General features: G+C 40.0%; 1 pseudogene; it reads right to left on the reverse strand.

The window, feature by feature from the left end:
- The window catches only part of LOC103680457, a 10332-nt pseudogene extending 3765 nt beyond the window's left edge, over positions 1-6567 (reverse strand).
- Positions 6568-15749: the final 9182 nt, after the last annotated feature.

A 15749-nucleotide genomic window follows, 5' to 3' on the forward strand; every position in this document is an offset into this window, starting at 1 on the left:
ATTTTTGTGTGTATTTGACTATTTTAGTAGTTTTTTCATTACTGCAACATTTGTTATAAAAATATAAAAATTACAGATAATTACAAGAAGATAATTAAAAAACCATCTATATCTACCCCCCCAAAGAAATAATCACTATTAATATTTTGGGTTGTACATATTCATTAATTTTAAAATAGATTGAATTTTAAACCTTGTTTTGTCACCTCCTTTTTCACTTATCAATCTATCCTGGGCAATCTTCCATGTTATTAAATATATTAATATATTTCCATGTTATATAAATATTAAATATAGTGTAGCTGAGCCATATGTATATAACATACTTCTACTGTGCTCATAACATTATTTAATTCATTTTTGTATCATCAACAAGGAACTGACATAAATTTAGGGAGAAAAAAATAGGCAAATTGGTCCAAAATGAAGAAAGGTAAACTAGGGCTTCCCAGGGATCAATGTTAAACCAACTTTATAAAAAGCAAAAAAAGTATAACGATTAAAAATCCAGACTCAGAACCACACTGCTTGGATTTAAACTCAAATCTCTCATTTACTAACATTAGATAAGCCATTTAGCCTCCAACTCCCATTCTGCAAAACAGGGATGACAATAGTATCTACCTCAAGGACTGCTGTGAGGATCAAATGAGTTAATGCAGGTACAGATGAAAGCAGTGCCTGACACATAGTATATACTTTGTAAATATTCACCATTATTATTTTTACCATTGAACTGAAGAAGGAATTAAACTATTACATCTTCCATTTCACAGTTAACACAAAGCAATGAAAGTACATACTACAATACTATGAAAAAACTAGGTTAATGAAAATGCATCAAAGGTGTGTGTGTGTGTGTTTGTGTGTGTGCGTGTAAGAGAAAGAAGAGAGAGAGAGAATTAGAAGGTAAGTTTAATGTGAATTAGAAGATAAATTATGGGGCGCCTGGGTGGCGCAGTCGTTAAGCGTCTGCCTTTGGCTCAGGGCGTGATCCTGGTGCTCTGGGATCGAGCCCCACATCAGGCTCCTCCACTGGGAGCCTGCTTCTTCCTCTCCCACTCCCCCTGCTTGTGTTCCCTCTCTCTCTGGCTGTCTCTCTCTCTCTGTCAAATACATAAATAAAATCTTTTTAAAAAAATGTTAAAAAAAGAAGATAAATTAGAAGATTTTATTTTTAAGCTGACAGACTCCAAGCAAATGGCAATAGTTCAGGAAAGGAACCCAGGTTAATTTTTAAATTGATAAATCCTTTTCAAATATCATCTCAATTAGTCATAACCGTAAACCTGTTAGTTCTAGTGCAGTGTTGGAAGAAACTGAAACTCAGAGAGGTTAAGCAACTTAGGTAAGGTAACGCAGCAAGTGAGTTGGTGCTGTTGGGACCAAAAGCTCTGAATTGTAACTGCAAATTTTGTGTGATGCTATACTGCCTTTCGTTTTAGACTTGTTTTAAGACAAAGTAAGAAAAAGACTTTTATTCAAGTCCAAGTTAGGACAGCTGCCCAGGAAACATGCTCTTCACAGGGAAGAAAGTGTCCACAAACTAAACAGTTTTCACAGAGTTCTATACTTTCTTACATCTTATAAAAGCTCAAAAGATTACAGATTACCATATAGGCAGGAATCACAAGTTTTAGTATCAAGGAATGCAGGGAGTAGGAGCACTGATCAATATCTTTAAGGACAAGATGGTTTTCCTTTAGGCTACTCATTTACAAAGCAGGTGCACCAAGTGTGCTTGGTGGGCCATAAGTTAGGCTTTTGGTTTAAAAAAAGTGTCGTCAGGCACTGAAATAAAGCCCTCAGACACCAATCTGAGCGGTCGTGCAGGGCTGCCTCTGCAAGGGAGAGTACAGCACACAAAGCTGGTCTTTATGGATAACCTACTGCTTACTTAAAGATGTTCCCATAACTAACAAGTTTATAACAGAAAAATACATGAGAGAGAAATTGAAAGTAAATACCGCACGCCTAAAAGAAAGAAAAAAGTGAGCTCAATGGTCACTCCACCGCAGGCATCGAGTGCCTGTAATTCCTACCTGCATGAGCAGACGTCCCTTCCCCCTTCTCGGGCTTGAGGAGTGACCTGCGTGCCGGTAGGGAGTACATGGAGTACCTGACCACAAACGATAAATGTTTCTCCTAAGCATTTACTCCCTGGATGAGTGTTGAGTGCATTAAGCTGCAACAAGGATCTGGCTGTTTTCAGCCCTGAAACTTCAAAGGAGGCCCAGGTTTCTGGACAGTCCTTTGCTTTTCAATTAGTCTCATCCAGGGAGGCATATGTTTATTAAATCTTATCTAGCCAGGCATTATGAATTCCCACAAAAACGTAATGTACAGTCATACTGACTTAGAAAGAAATCTAAAATCTCAGGCCTTTAGAGCATTCTTTCTTTCATCACCATTTATAGAAAGTTTGCCAGCACCTGATCTATTTGACTGAATATAGAGTCGAGAACATTAATATATGGAACACAGCATGAAAGCAAGTATTGTACATTAGAATGTGTAAGTAACCTCAGATCTTACAGATTACTGCTTCTCACCCATAACCAAAAGGCTAAAATAACAAAGCAGAACAAGTGAAAAGGAAATATGAGACATGAGATACAGATAATAAAGCATGATGTTAACAAATGTATCAATTATAGGGCAGGATTGCCTGAAAACAGTAATATGCTTATCCTGAGAAACAAATTTATTTACATCATTATCTATTATGTGTGACACTATAACTGACATGGTTGTTTAGGAACTGAAAAATAAGGGCTAAGGTAATCTTTGATTTCTAACCCATTAATATAAAACCATTAATACAAAAGTTCCTCTCTTTTTTTTTTTTTCAGGGAAGAACGTCTCCCACTCTTCAGTGAGAACAAAGTAGATCACCATGTGAGTGAGGAAGGTCCGCGAACACGCCGTTATATACAGTAGGAAGAGCCCCCCGCCCCCATTCCAGGTCAAGATGGCGACGAAAAAGGATCCTGAACTCACCTCCTCCCACAAACTCACCTTATCTGCATTACCTATGGAACAGCTTCTTCTGAGAGAGAAAAAAACAAAACCCTAAAAACTGACTCCTACGCCAACAGGAGAAGGGCCACATCTAAGCAGGTAGGAGAGGCTGGGACACAACGTAACCATAAACCCGGCACCACAACTGACAGGGAACTCAAAACCGCGAGCTCCTCCCTGAAGAGCAAGGGGTTTGAACCCCATATCCATCACCCCCCACTTTTAAGACCGGCACCTGCCAAGCCCCCAAAACATCCAGCTTTGACAAACAATGAAGCCGCCATCCACAAGACCCACGAAGTTAGCTCCCTGAAAAACAGCCCTTAATGGGCTCACGGGCTTGGAGTCACCTGCCTCGGGGCCCAGCGTGGAGGCAGCTGACGGAGGGACAAGCAGACTTTGTGCGTGAGAGGCCCTCTTGCTTCTTGTCTTGGAGCATTGGCGTGAGGGGCAGGCATCTGAGGTAACACACGTTCGGAGGCTTGCGGGACGTCTCCCGCGTGGGACTGGCGGGCGCCATCTTGGCGTTTCCCTCGCGGAGCGGAGCACCGGCTCTCGTGGAGGGAGCTTTCCCTTGCGTCCTGCGCGCTTGTCTTTGTGGCTGCTGCCTGGGGATGCCTTTGCTGTCCTGGCTCTGGTGAGCAGGGGTGCTTGTGTTCCTGGATCCCACAGGACGGTAACCATCAGAGAGACAGTTTTTGGGAGGCTACCACCGCCAGGGTACCGCTCAAGCTGAGGCAGCCCAGCGCTTCTGTGAAAAAGACCCGTTTGCTGGTTCTGAAGCTTCTGCGTGAGGGACGGGCTTCAGCTCTGGCTCACGTGTGGGGGCCTGATGATGGACCAGACCTCAGGCTCTCGGGCTGTCACGGAACGTTGTGGGCGCTCACCATCTCCTCGCTACGGCTCACTGGTGTCTCCCACCTGGGGGCTTACACGCTCATTGGAGCCCCGATTTGTGTGCTGCCACTCGGGGGACGCCTCTAGATCGCCTGGCACTAGTGGTTCACAACGCTTATGCTCGTGGTCTCATAAAACTGTATGTATGTGCGTTTCTTTTATTTGTTAAATTTTACTTCATTTTTGTTCCAGCTTTATTAAGATATAATTGGCATAAAACACTGATTAAACTTAAGGTGTAGGATGTGGTAATTTGATACACTTATATATAATCATTACAAAATAATTATCACCATAGTCTTAGTTAACACTTCCGTCACCTCATATGATGACCAATTTTTATTTTTGTGGCGCGTATTTGCATACTCCCTGCCTGAGAGTCTGGCTTCCAATCAGCCTGAATCCAGGTGCTGTTGGAGATCCTCACTTTTGAGACCCTGAAAGGCTTGGCACACCCTCAACTACTGGGAGCTATTAAGCTATTAATAGGCTCAGGGCGCCTGGGTGGCTCAGTAGGTTAATTGGCTGCCTTTGGCTGGGGCCGTGATCCCTGGGTCCTGGGATGGAGCCCCAAGAATGACTCCCGGTTCCGTAGGGGCCCTGCTTCTCCCTCTCCCTCTGTCCTTCTCCCTGCTCATTCTCTCTCTCTCAAATGAATAGATAAAATATTTAAATATATATGATAGGCTCCGTTTTCTCTCCTGTTAATGAGGATAAGACTTCTTTCACCTTCATGCCGAAGCAGTGAACACAGACGTGAGCTGCTCAGAGCCCCTTAAAAGAAAGACTTGTTGGGGCGGCTGCGAGGTTGCGTGGCTTCCTGGTTAAGCACCCACTTCAATCTCACCTCAGGTCTTGATCTCAGGGTTGTGAGTTCAAACCCTGAATTGTGTTCCATGATGGGCATGGAGCCCACTTAAAAAAACATTAGGGGGTGGCTCCTGGGTGGCTCAGTTGGTTCAGTGACTGACTCTTGGTTTCAGCTCAGGTCATGATTTCAGGGTCCTGGGATCCAGCCCTGTGTTGGGGCCCAGGCTGGGCAGGGAGTCGGCTTGAGGATTTCTTCCCCTTTGCCCCCCCCCCTCGCTGGCACACAGCGACTGCTCAGAAGAAGAAGAAAAAATACTTGTTGCCCCAGCTGTCAGCTCCCGCAGAATTGTTGTCAGAGCATGTCCTCATCCAAAGACTGATTGCAGTGGGGATGGAAGGGTATGTGCACCCATCGTAGCTTGCTGCAGTGTAGCCCTAAAAGGCTGGGCAAGGCTTTCTCATGTCTGCATTACAGTTTGACTTTTCACTCTGCCCAATCCACCTCTTACCTTTCTCTGCCACCACTAGTGATCCCTATAAAATATCCTGCATGCCAAAACTTATATATATATAGGACTGCTTGGATAATCACAAAGGTTTAGAGACAACAGTAAGAGTGAGGGTGGGGTTGAACAGTAAGTTTTCTCTCCTACATGAGGCCCCTCCTTCAAAACTGGAAAAGGTAGATGTTTTATTTAATGCATAGAAACCGACACAGAGAGCCAAGAGAAATGAAAAGAGGAATGTGTTCTAAACAAAAGAACAAAATAAGACTCAGAAAGGTGGTCCCTTCTTCTAGAGGATTGGCTTTTAGGAAGAGAAAATTAATCAATTGTCAGTTGGAAATGTTGTGTTTCAATAAAGCCATTTAGTGCTTTTTTCTAAAACCCATAAGCTGACTGAACACTCTCCTTTTTGCCGTCTTCATCTCTCTGTTCCTCTATAGGTGTATATAAGACTGGATTTAGAAAAGGAGTTAAAACTGCATCAAATCTGGCTATAAATTTATCCAGATGTGTTGAAGGAGAGGGCCACATATGGAAAAAATTCAGTGGACCAAAGAATAAAATCACCACAATAATATGAGCTGACAGAGTAAAAGGAGCCTTGGATGAACTACCTGAGGAGTGTTCCTGAGGAGTGGCTAGGATGAAGGTATAGGAGAGGATGAGCAAGAAGAAAGCAGCCAAGGAAATGAGCTCACTATTAGCAGTGACCATGAACACCAGTTTATAAGTATCTGCACCGGCAAATTTGATTAGCCAAGGTATGTCACAGTAAAAGCTATCTAATAATACATTAGAGCTACAGAGGGGCAAGCTTACCACAAAAGCCAATTGGGCCAATATGTGAATGAGACCAATGGTCCAGACAACCACTAAAATCAAAATGAATATTCATGGGCTCATGATGGTCAGGTAGTAGAGAGGCTTCCATATGGCCATATATCTGTCAAAGGCCATGGCAATGATAGTACATCTCATTGTTTCCAACAGCATAGCAAAAGAAGATCTGAGCTAGATAGCCCCCAAAGGAGAGGACTTTCTGCTTCCTGAAAAGATCACAAAGCATCTTGGGTGCTGCAGTGGAGCAAAATATCAGGTCAATGATGGAGAAATTGGCTAACAGAAAATATGCGGGGGCGGGGGGGGTGGAATAAGGGTCAGAAGTCACAGTGACCCCTACTAAAAGGTTTCCCATCATCCTAGACATATATAAAAGATAAGAAAAGCAAAAAAGAAGGAGCTGGATCTCCCAGGAATTGGAGAGTCCCAGGAACACAAACTCAGGTACCCCGGGGTGATTGGCCCCATCCACTGGCTCATTTGGTAGGTTCATGTCCCTGACATCTAAAGAAAAAAAAGTGATAGAATTCAAATTAATACTATTACATTAATACACTCTATGGAAAAAGTATATAAAATTTGGAAGTCAAATATTACCTGAGCATTTCACAAAAATCAAATAACATCCTTTTGGCCACTATTACTGTAGTTACATATGATGGTAACTGAGTTGCCAAGTGCCTTGCTAACACAAGGAATGGTGCCTAGGAAAATTTATTTAAGTGACAAGTCTTTCACATCCCATGTAAATTATTTTTTCTGATCACTTTTTGGGAGTAGCAGCTAACTCAAATTTAGGTATTTAAGCAAGTGGGAGTTTTGATAGTATAAAAAGCCAAATAAATTTGGAACATCTGGTCCTGTCCAAATATAATGAGCCTCAATGAGGTACATCAGAAAGAAGAATTGGACAAGGAAATTCCTCAATAGAAAGAAGAATTCACTTGAACCACTTTCACATTTAAGAAAAAAATGACATCGGAGAGAATAACAGAGTGGACCACTGTTCATGTTGGTGGTCAAGTTAGCGAAGATCTAATGGGTGAGGAGGAGCAAGCATGGGGGACAGAGTGGCGTGGAGAATGCTTCTCCCAGAATGAATAGCAGACAAGTCCTGGAAGCAGGAGAGAGCCATGCCTTTTACCCTTCAAATCTGCTCAAAGATTTCCTTTTCCAGAAGCCTCTCAGTATTGATCCCCAGCATATATTGATGATTCCATATATTTTTGGCGTTTTCAGGTACTGAACCAAGCAACCCAGAAAGAAAATGTGCATAAAAATAAAATCAGTGATTTATCTAAATCCATTTCAAGTTAATTTCTGTGAATGGTGTAAGACAGAGGCCTAGTTTCATTCTTTTGCATGTGAATATCCAACTATCCAGCACTATTTATTGAAGAGAATGTCTTCTCCAGTGAGTAAAATGTTAGTGGTAGAACCTAAGTGGTGGGTAGGCAGGTATTCACCGTAAAATTGTTTCATCTTTGCAGTATGTTTGAAATACTTTCAAAATAAAATATTGCAGAAGGAAGGGAGGAACATATCTAATAAAATGATGATGTTCTACCAAAAAATGGCATGCAAAGTACAATCTCCAAAATCTCCTAAAGCCATTGGGGGGGAAGGGGGAGGGGGGAGTCCATTCGATTGGAAGTCTCTTAAAAGCCAGGATCTAAACATGGAGTTTATTCATTCAATCTATTTTTTGACCATTACCCATGTGCTAGTTCCTAGACAAGGAATTTGGAGCCCAAAGAAGAGACACACACATGCAAACAAAGCAATTTAATCCAATCTGGATAACAGCAATACTATAATTCATGTTCTTTTTTTTTTTTAAAGATTTTATTTACTTATCTGGCAGAGATAGAGACAGCCAACGAGAGGGGGAACACAAGTAGGGGGAGTGGGAGAGGAAGAAGCAGGCTCATAGCAGAGGAGCCTGATGTGGGGCTCGATCCCACAACACAGGGATCACGCCCTGGGCGAGCAGGCAAGCGCCGCTGTGCCACCCAGGCGCCCCTATAATTCATGTTCTATGCAGTGGGTAGTAACATAGAAGAAAGAAGCCCTAAATCTACCTGGAGAAATCTGGGCAGACTTCCCAGGGAAAGTAGCATTTGAGTAGAGACTTAAAGAGTTTGAGAGAGGAGTGAATGGGAGGTGAGGGTTTAGGGTGCCTGGGAAGACATTCCAGGAAGAATTCCAGGAGGAATGCAGAATGTGTCATGGCATGTTTGGCATGTTTGAGAAACTTTAGTCATTTAGTACTAATGGAACATTACATACAGGGTGGAGAGTGGTAGGAGAAGAGACAGAGAGCTTTTTAAAAATATTGTGCCCACCCCAGACCAATTAAATCAGAATCTTTGAGAGATGGGCCAAGAGTCTATAAACATTTTTGAAGTACATCAGGTCATTCTAAGCCACAGCTACTGTGGAAAACCACTGCTCTACCCTATGCTTCTCTTTGTACTCCCATAGAATCTTGTGCATCCCTCTTTCTTTCTTTTCTTTCTTTCTTTCTTTTTCTTTCTTTCTTTCTTTCTTTCTTTCTTTCTTTCTTTCTTTCTTTCTTTCTTTCTTTCTTATTTTTTTAGGGGGGGGCAGAAGTAGTGGAGAGAGGGAGAGAGAGAATCCCAAGGAAGTTCCAGCACAGAGTCCATGTGGGGCTCAAGCTGACAACCCTGAGATCGTGACCTGAGCCAAAATCAAGAGTCGGACTCTCAACCCACTGAGCCACCCAAGTGCCCCCTTTGTGCATCCCTTTATCACTATACTTACCTCATAACATGGAAACTATTTCTCTGTATCTCACAGAAAAGAGGTTCCTCAATGGCAGGGATGCTTTCTTATTTTTCTCTTTATCTCCAGTGCCTTGCACACTTTCTGGGACTTAGTAAATACTTGTAAGTATTGTTAAACTGAGCAAAACTAAAATAGGATAAAATTAGACCAAAGCTCAAATATTAACCTCTCTCAGCATCTCCCCAAAGGCCCTTCATATCCATGACCCACAAACTCCCTTTCCTTCACCTGTGATGACAGATAGCATATGCTTTATGAAATACGCCTAGTCAGCTACGTGATACATTATCCTTAAGCCCTAGAGCAGTCTGAAGCAGAACAATTGCAAACCATGTAATCATCTATTAGATTTTAGGTGGGAAAAATTGTATATTAGTTAATAAAATCTTAATTTTTAAAATAAATGATACTTTGAAAATTCAAAATCTCACAGAATGACTTGATAAAAGAAAAATTATCAACTAATATTTTTAATTTTAAATAAGTTTTAATTGTATAGAAAGCACATGAGTCTATTCTCATTTTAAAAGTTAGAACACCACAGACAAAGCCTTTTGTTCATAACCCTTAATCCAGGACCCCTGCCCTCTTCTCTAGGGGTAAATGACATGTGGTATGTATTCTTCCAGAACTTCTTTATGCTTTACATTTATATCTATTCACCTGTATAAATACATATTATTTGAGTTAATTTCTTTTTTAGATATTTTTATAGATATTTCAGGGTATTGATCAAAGTCCAGACAGGAAGAGATGTCACATTCAAATGGGTGATTGAAGAGAGTTGACTACAGAAATCGTATACAGGAGTTTAGGCAGCCAACAAAGCCAACTTTTGTTGGTTATAGGAGCCAACAAAAGACTGTAAAGTCACCTAGGGCTTGCAAGAAAAGTGACCTTTTATCATTTCTAGGGGTACAGAAGGTGAGGAAGGAATGGTTTCTAAGACCACAAGTAAAATCTGTAGGTGGAGAAGAAGGTGACCCAATAGGAGCTGTGAAAATAACACAATTGCTTCCGTAACTTATCACAGGCCTATAATACATCTTGTAGTGTAGGATGTTATCGTTCCAAGGAGTAGTGCCCCAGCTAGCACTGTCACTGCACTCAGCAGGTCATTCCACTAATCTATCACTGATGGAGCGTTTAGGTAGACTAATGAGCTCCATATGTGTGTGAGTGTACTTCATTTGCTATAAAACGGATCCCCTGGTAAGATGCAGTGTTGTGTAGATATCAGAGTAATGCCAAGACATTCTATCTGCAAATGACTGGGCTGGCAGATACAGTGAGGATGTATCACTCAAGAGTTTGATCAGAGAAGTAGAACTACTATGAGTGATTTAAAAGAAGGAATTTCTCATAGGGATTAGACTTTATGCAATGTGGAATTCATTAAGCATTCTAGGTAAGTATGTTACCACTGAATGTCATGCTGGGCCTGAAGCCCAGCAGTCTGGAAGGGAAAATGGACAGGAAGTGAAGATGACCAATGACAGACTTGAACTGTGTCTCCCACTGTTTCTAATTTTGATGATGCAGGTGGCCTACTGAATAAACTGATGCCCTTCATTATAAAGCTGCACTTGCACCTGGCCCAGGACTTAGAGGAACTGAAGATGGAGATCCAGTAGGAGCTAAAGGAGCTACAAGCCCAAGCCATTGTCCCGTATCAGCAAGGTGAGCCAGCCACAGGTATGAGCTATAATGGTACTTGCCCTATACTGTCCTTCAGACCAAAGATGTCTACTGCTCACTTCCATCTTTCAAATCTCACATAAACACTTCTTGTGGCAAACTCTAACATGGAAACATACATGGAAGGGAATTCTGGAAACATAGTTCTGGTTTAGCTAAATTGACAGAGGATGAAGCCATGAGAACAGACTAGCAAGGCAAATCCATTGTGAAATATATATCTATTCCTTGCGGCGCCTGGGTGACTCAGTTCGATAAGCATCCAACCCTTGATTTCAGCTCAGGTCATGATCTCAGGATTTTGAGATTGAGTCCCGCATCTGACTCTGGTTGGGCATGGAGCCTGCTTAAGCCTTTCTTTCTCTCTCTCCATCTGCCCCCCACCTCCTCCCTCTCTGAAAAAAAATATAAAAATAAAAAATATATTTATACAGATGGATGCATATGTATACATGTGTGTATCCATGTGTGTCTATATATATATATTCCTGCTAGGATAAATCACTGCCTGATAAAAAGACATCCAGTGTAATCAGTGAGCTAGCTAATTCCCCCAAGGAATGGTACCAAATTGGTTTCAGCCATTGACAGTTTGGGACTCAGGAATGGTAGTGGACATATCCACTTTATTGAAGGAAAGTCCTTGGTAGTGAGCCCACTCATGGTTTCCATCCCTGTTACCATAACCACTTTGCACATGAGTCCAGTGAGCAAGCACTGGAGTGGTTAGGGGCAGAGGCTGACTGAAATTTAGTGAATGGGTATCTAATCCACATAATTAAGAGCCTTCTCTAAAATGGATGCCCTCTACTGGGCATTTACATGAAAATATCTTCATTGAGCACAGGATTTAATTAACCAAATCTAGCAGGCCATTTATAGCACTCCAAGTACTCATGTCAATACATTAATATCTGAATATAAGGTGAGTACGTGCATAAATAAACCCTACCTTAGTCTCATATTTTGTCTTTTGCAGCCTAAGAATCTTAGAATTCACTCACATATATGTTCATCAGACTTTAGCCAATATTGGCAAGATCCTACATTATTCTACTACAACACTATGTATTATCAGAACAGTCCTTGTACTTCTCTCTTCAGAATATGTTGGGACCTAGCTCTTGTAATGGTTCTAAACACAACAGTTCCAGATAAAACCAAAAATATATTTTTATTCAAGGAAAGACTGGTTCATTCAGACTTCAATGAAGGTATTGCTCTGCCAGAAAAAAAGGGTAAGGAGCTGGGAGAGCAAGTGACTGTGACATTTGCTTGTATATGGTTTATAGCCTTGCCTTTCACTTGAACTTTACTCCATACAAGCACAAGTGATAATTTAAGTAAAAGTATATATCTTCTTGTCTGGGGGATATGTGCCACATAGGATCAAAGTCCAATGTGCCCCAGACAAGGAAGATAGACAGTTACTCCTCTATGTAAGCTTTCCATTCCCAGAATCCCATGGTGAGGGGCTGTTTCCTGGGACTTCTCTTTATGCAAATAGTTATTTTAGGGTTCCACCAGGAAAAAAATGTCTCATTCAAATAGAGTAAATGGGGAAACTATAATCAACAAAGGATAGGCAGTAATAAAGGAAATCAGCAAGGAACGTTAAAAGTATCCAGGATTTGTAACTACAGGGTGCTATTACTATCCCTAAAGCTGATAAACAATGGGAGGGAACACTACCATAAACCAGAGAAAGAGCTATAGTAATAGTATAAGGCCACCAACAAGATCTGAGGGCTTTAGTGGAGGAATGCAGTATTGTCAACACAAAGTTCGGAAGGGAGGATGCTGAGGGTCTTAATACCCAGGTTTCACTCTTCACGTCCTCCAAATCTCTACAATAGCCTCCATTAACTACACCCAAGCAGAAGTCAAAGGGCATAGCAACTGGTTGATTTAGTCCATAAAGTTCAGTTTACAGGGCACAGAGGAGAGTAGACACAGTGAAAATTAGATATGGAAAGACAATTAGAGAATAGCCATCAGAACAGTTTAATGTTCTCCCATAAGTGAACATCTGGGTTTTCCCAATGTTGCTTTAAAAGTTGTTGTATGTGTTGTTATACATATGTCTGAGTGCTTCTAAAGGATATATAATGAGAAGTGGAATTTCTAGGAAATATTTTATGCAGTTTCATTTTTAATATATATTGGTAAATAGTCCCTTGACCACATGGAAGCCCCATGACCACAAGTGTTTAATTAATGAACAGAAAGAATACATTCAGATTTGTAGTCATATGAGAGACTTATCGGTTAGGACAAAGGATAATTACATTAGCAATGGACAGAGCTTATTGATGCCTTCCTTTCTACTGTGTTGGTGGACTCATGACCCATAAAGAGTCGAACTACCGGATCAGAGGAGCCCTGGGTGTTATCATGATAGGGCTTGGATCCTTTATAAACCCAGGAAAAACGTGTCAACATCTTAGCCAATAAACCTACATTCTAACTGCCATATCACTTGGACCTTGTTTCCAGATTTTGAGACTGGTATCTTTATGCCACAAAGCTGAGGAAATTTCTACATTTGTCACACACTTTGTATGGGCTTTCAGCCTAGAGAATTTATTTAATTTGAATTTCCCTAATTAAAAGTGAAGTTCAGCATTATTTATACTTTTTTTATTTTAAATTTTTTAAATATCTTAAAATATGAACTGTTTCTATGTCTTATATATTGAATGCTTGTATCAGTTAGGGTCCCACCAGGAGAAAATTAAAATGTAATATTAAAATGGAATAAATGAGGAAAATCTAATTTAAAAATGTTTTGTAAATGAGAGATAATCTGACTCTAGCTTTTTCCCTCGGGTTTGTCTCTTAAAAGATCTGAAGTGGGGGGTGGCTGGGTGGCACAGCGGTTAAGCGCCTGCCTTCGGCTCAGGGCGTGATTCTGGCGTTATGGGATCAAGCCCCACATCAGGCTCTTCCGCTATGAGCCTGCTTCTTCCTCTCCCACTCCCCCTGCTTGTGTTCCCTCTCTCGCTGGCTGTTTCTATCTCTGTCGAATAAATAAATAAAATCTTTAAAAAAAAAAAAAGATCTGAAGTGGTCACTGTGCCTCAGCTCATTTATAAAACACGGGCATTAGAATCATGGAATTGATAAAATCAAGATCTTAAGGATCATTTACAGTGAGATCCAGTCTGTCTTAGAAATAGATTCTATCAAAACCTGATTGGAACCAGTTTACCACCCTGTTGGTTCCCTCATTGGTATGTTATATAAGAACTGACAGTGTTCACTTTATATGAGTTATATTATTAACTTTTTGAAAATTGTTCTTTGACTGCTCTGAAGGTCCCATCAATATATTCAAGTGGACTCACTTTCTGGAGCCAATCAACTGTTTCCTAAGGAATGCTCCTCACAGGATATTTAAGCCAAGCATGTCTCTTCTTGGTTCACATAATGAATCCCAACCAGCAATAAAACATTACTTTCACTGACACTCTGATCTTTGTGTTGTTTTTCTGCTTTGATAGTTTTTTGTTTGTTTTTGGTTCTTGGCCAAGGTTGGTTCCAATCCTGGTTTGCACAGGACTGATAGATTATTTCTCATTGGTTGCAACAGAGAATATGAATTTGGTTTCATGATCTGATTGTTTGGTAATCTCTATTGGGATGGTAAGGATCTATTCTCTACCAGATGAGAGATGAAAGATAAAATTTGGTTTGTTGGGTGACTTTTTTTTTTAATCTGTCTCCATTTTTTTAGTTTGTCTTATTTCCATTGGATGTAGAATTTGTCTTGTTTCCATTGGAAACAGAATAAAAGTTTCTTTAGAGATCTAGTGTGAGATTTTGTGTACCAATCAATCTATACTTTTACTTTTTTGGTAAACCCAAGTCTTGATCAGTAGCTGAAATTCTAGAACTGACCTAGTAATTTTATGTGTGACTGTGTTTCTGTAATTGAGGAACCTTTTCCTCTCATTCTATAAATGTGAAATATTTTCCTACTTCTAGGATATATTAATAAATATAAACCCTCCTAAAGGAGTTCTGTTAGTCTTGCCTTGTGGAGATTAATAAGTGCTGACTTAAATCTACTATTCCCCAAGTTTCAAAAAAATAAAGCCAGATTTCTACTGTTTTACATATGTGAGGTTTTTCAGGGAAAAAAAATCTCTTAGGAATTATGGCTCAGGATGTTTTTCAATGGCTCAGAACATTTTTATGTGAGAATCCAAATACAAATAATCTAAATAAAAGTTTGAACACAGACTGGTTTGATAGCATGTTTTATAAAATAGCTATAGGTCTGTTTGTGATTTTATCAGAATGGAGTATAAAGGAAATTTAAAATTATGGAAAATGTAAAATCAGGTGTTCAGTCATTTGGAAATACAATTCAGTTTTATAGTGAGTCTACTGAAATATAATTTCTAAGATCTTGACTTGTTTTAAGATTTTGATTTAGTGTTAATAAATGAATTAGTAGATATTCACTGGATAATTTTAAAATGAGATCGAGTATTGAAACATTGTGTGTGTGTGTGTATCACTTTACTCATACCTTTATAGGGTGTATCTTTGGATCATGTTAATAAATTTGTTCGTTTTTACTGCTCCAAGAATAAGAGACTCTTAATTATAGGAAACAAACTGAGGGTTGCTGGAGGGGAGGTGGGTGAGGCAATGGGATGACTGGATGGTGGGCATTAAGGAGGGCTCTTGATGTAATGAGCCCTGGGTGTTATATGCAACTGATGAATCATTAAATTCCACTCCTGAAACTAATAATGCACTATATGTTAACTAAATTGAATTTAAATAAAAAATTTGTTAAATAATAATAATGTTTAATGCCATTAGGAAAGTGTAATTAGGATGTTTGTGACAACAGAGGAATATATTTTAAACATTCCTGAGCCTTCCTAGTCTATTAACACAATAATATATGAGAGGCAATTCTTAATTACCCACCTTTAAGTTAACAGATCCATCTTTTTTTTTTCACTTTTACATGTCCATTTATTAAGAACTCCGTTGTGACAATTTAAACAGTATTTATTAGCGATTAGTGTTGAGAAAATTATTTCCCTCTACATACAAAAATACAGATTTGAACACTATGAAAACAGGCAGGACAAGTACCATGAAAAATAGGTCCTTCAAAAGAAATAAAGGGACAAAACTGAAGGCAAT

This window comes from Ursus maritimus, unplaced genomic scaffold, assembly GCF_017311325.1.
Source record: "Ursus maritimus isolate PB19 unplaced genomic scaffold, ASM1731132v1 scaffold_59, whole genome shotgun sequence".
NCBI classification, from domain to species: domain Eukaryota; kingdom Metazoa; phylum Chordata; class Mammalia; order Carnivora; family Ursidae; genus Ursus; species Ursus maritimus.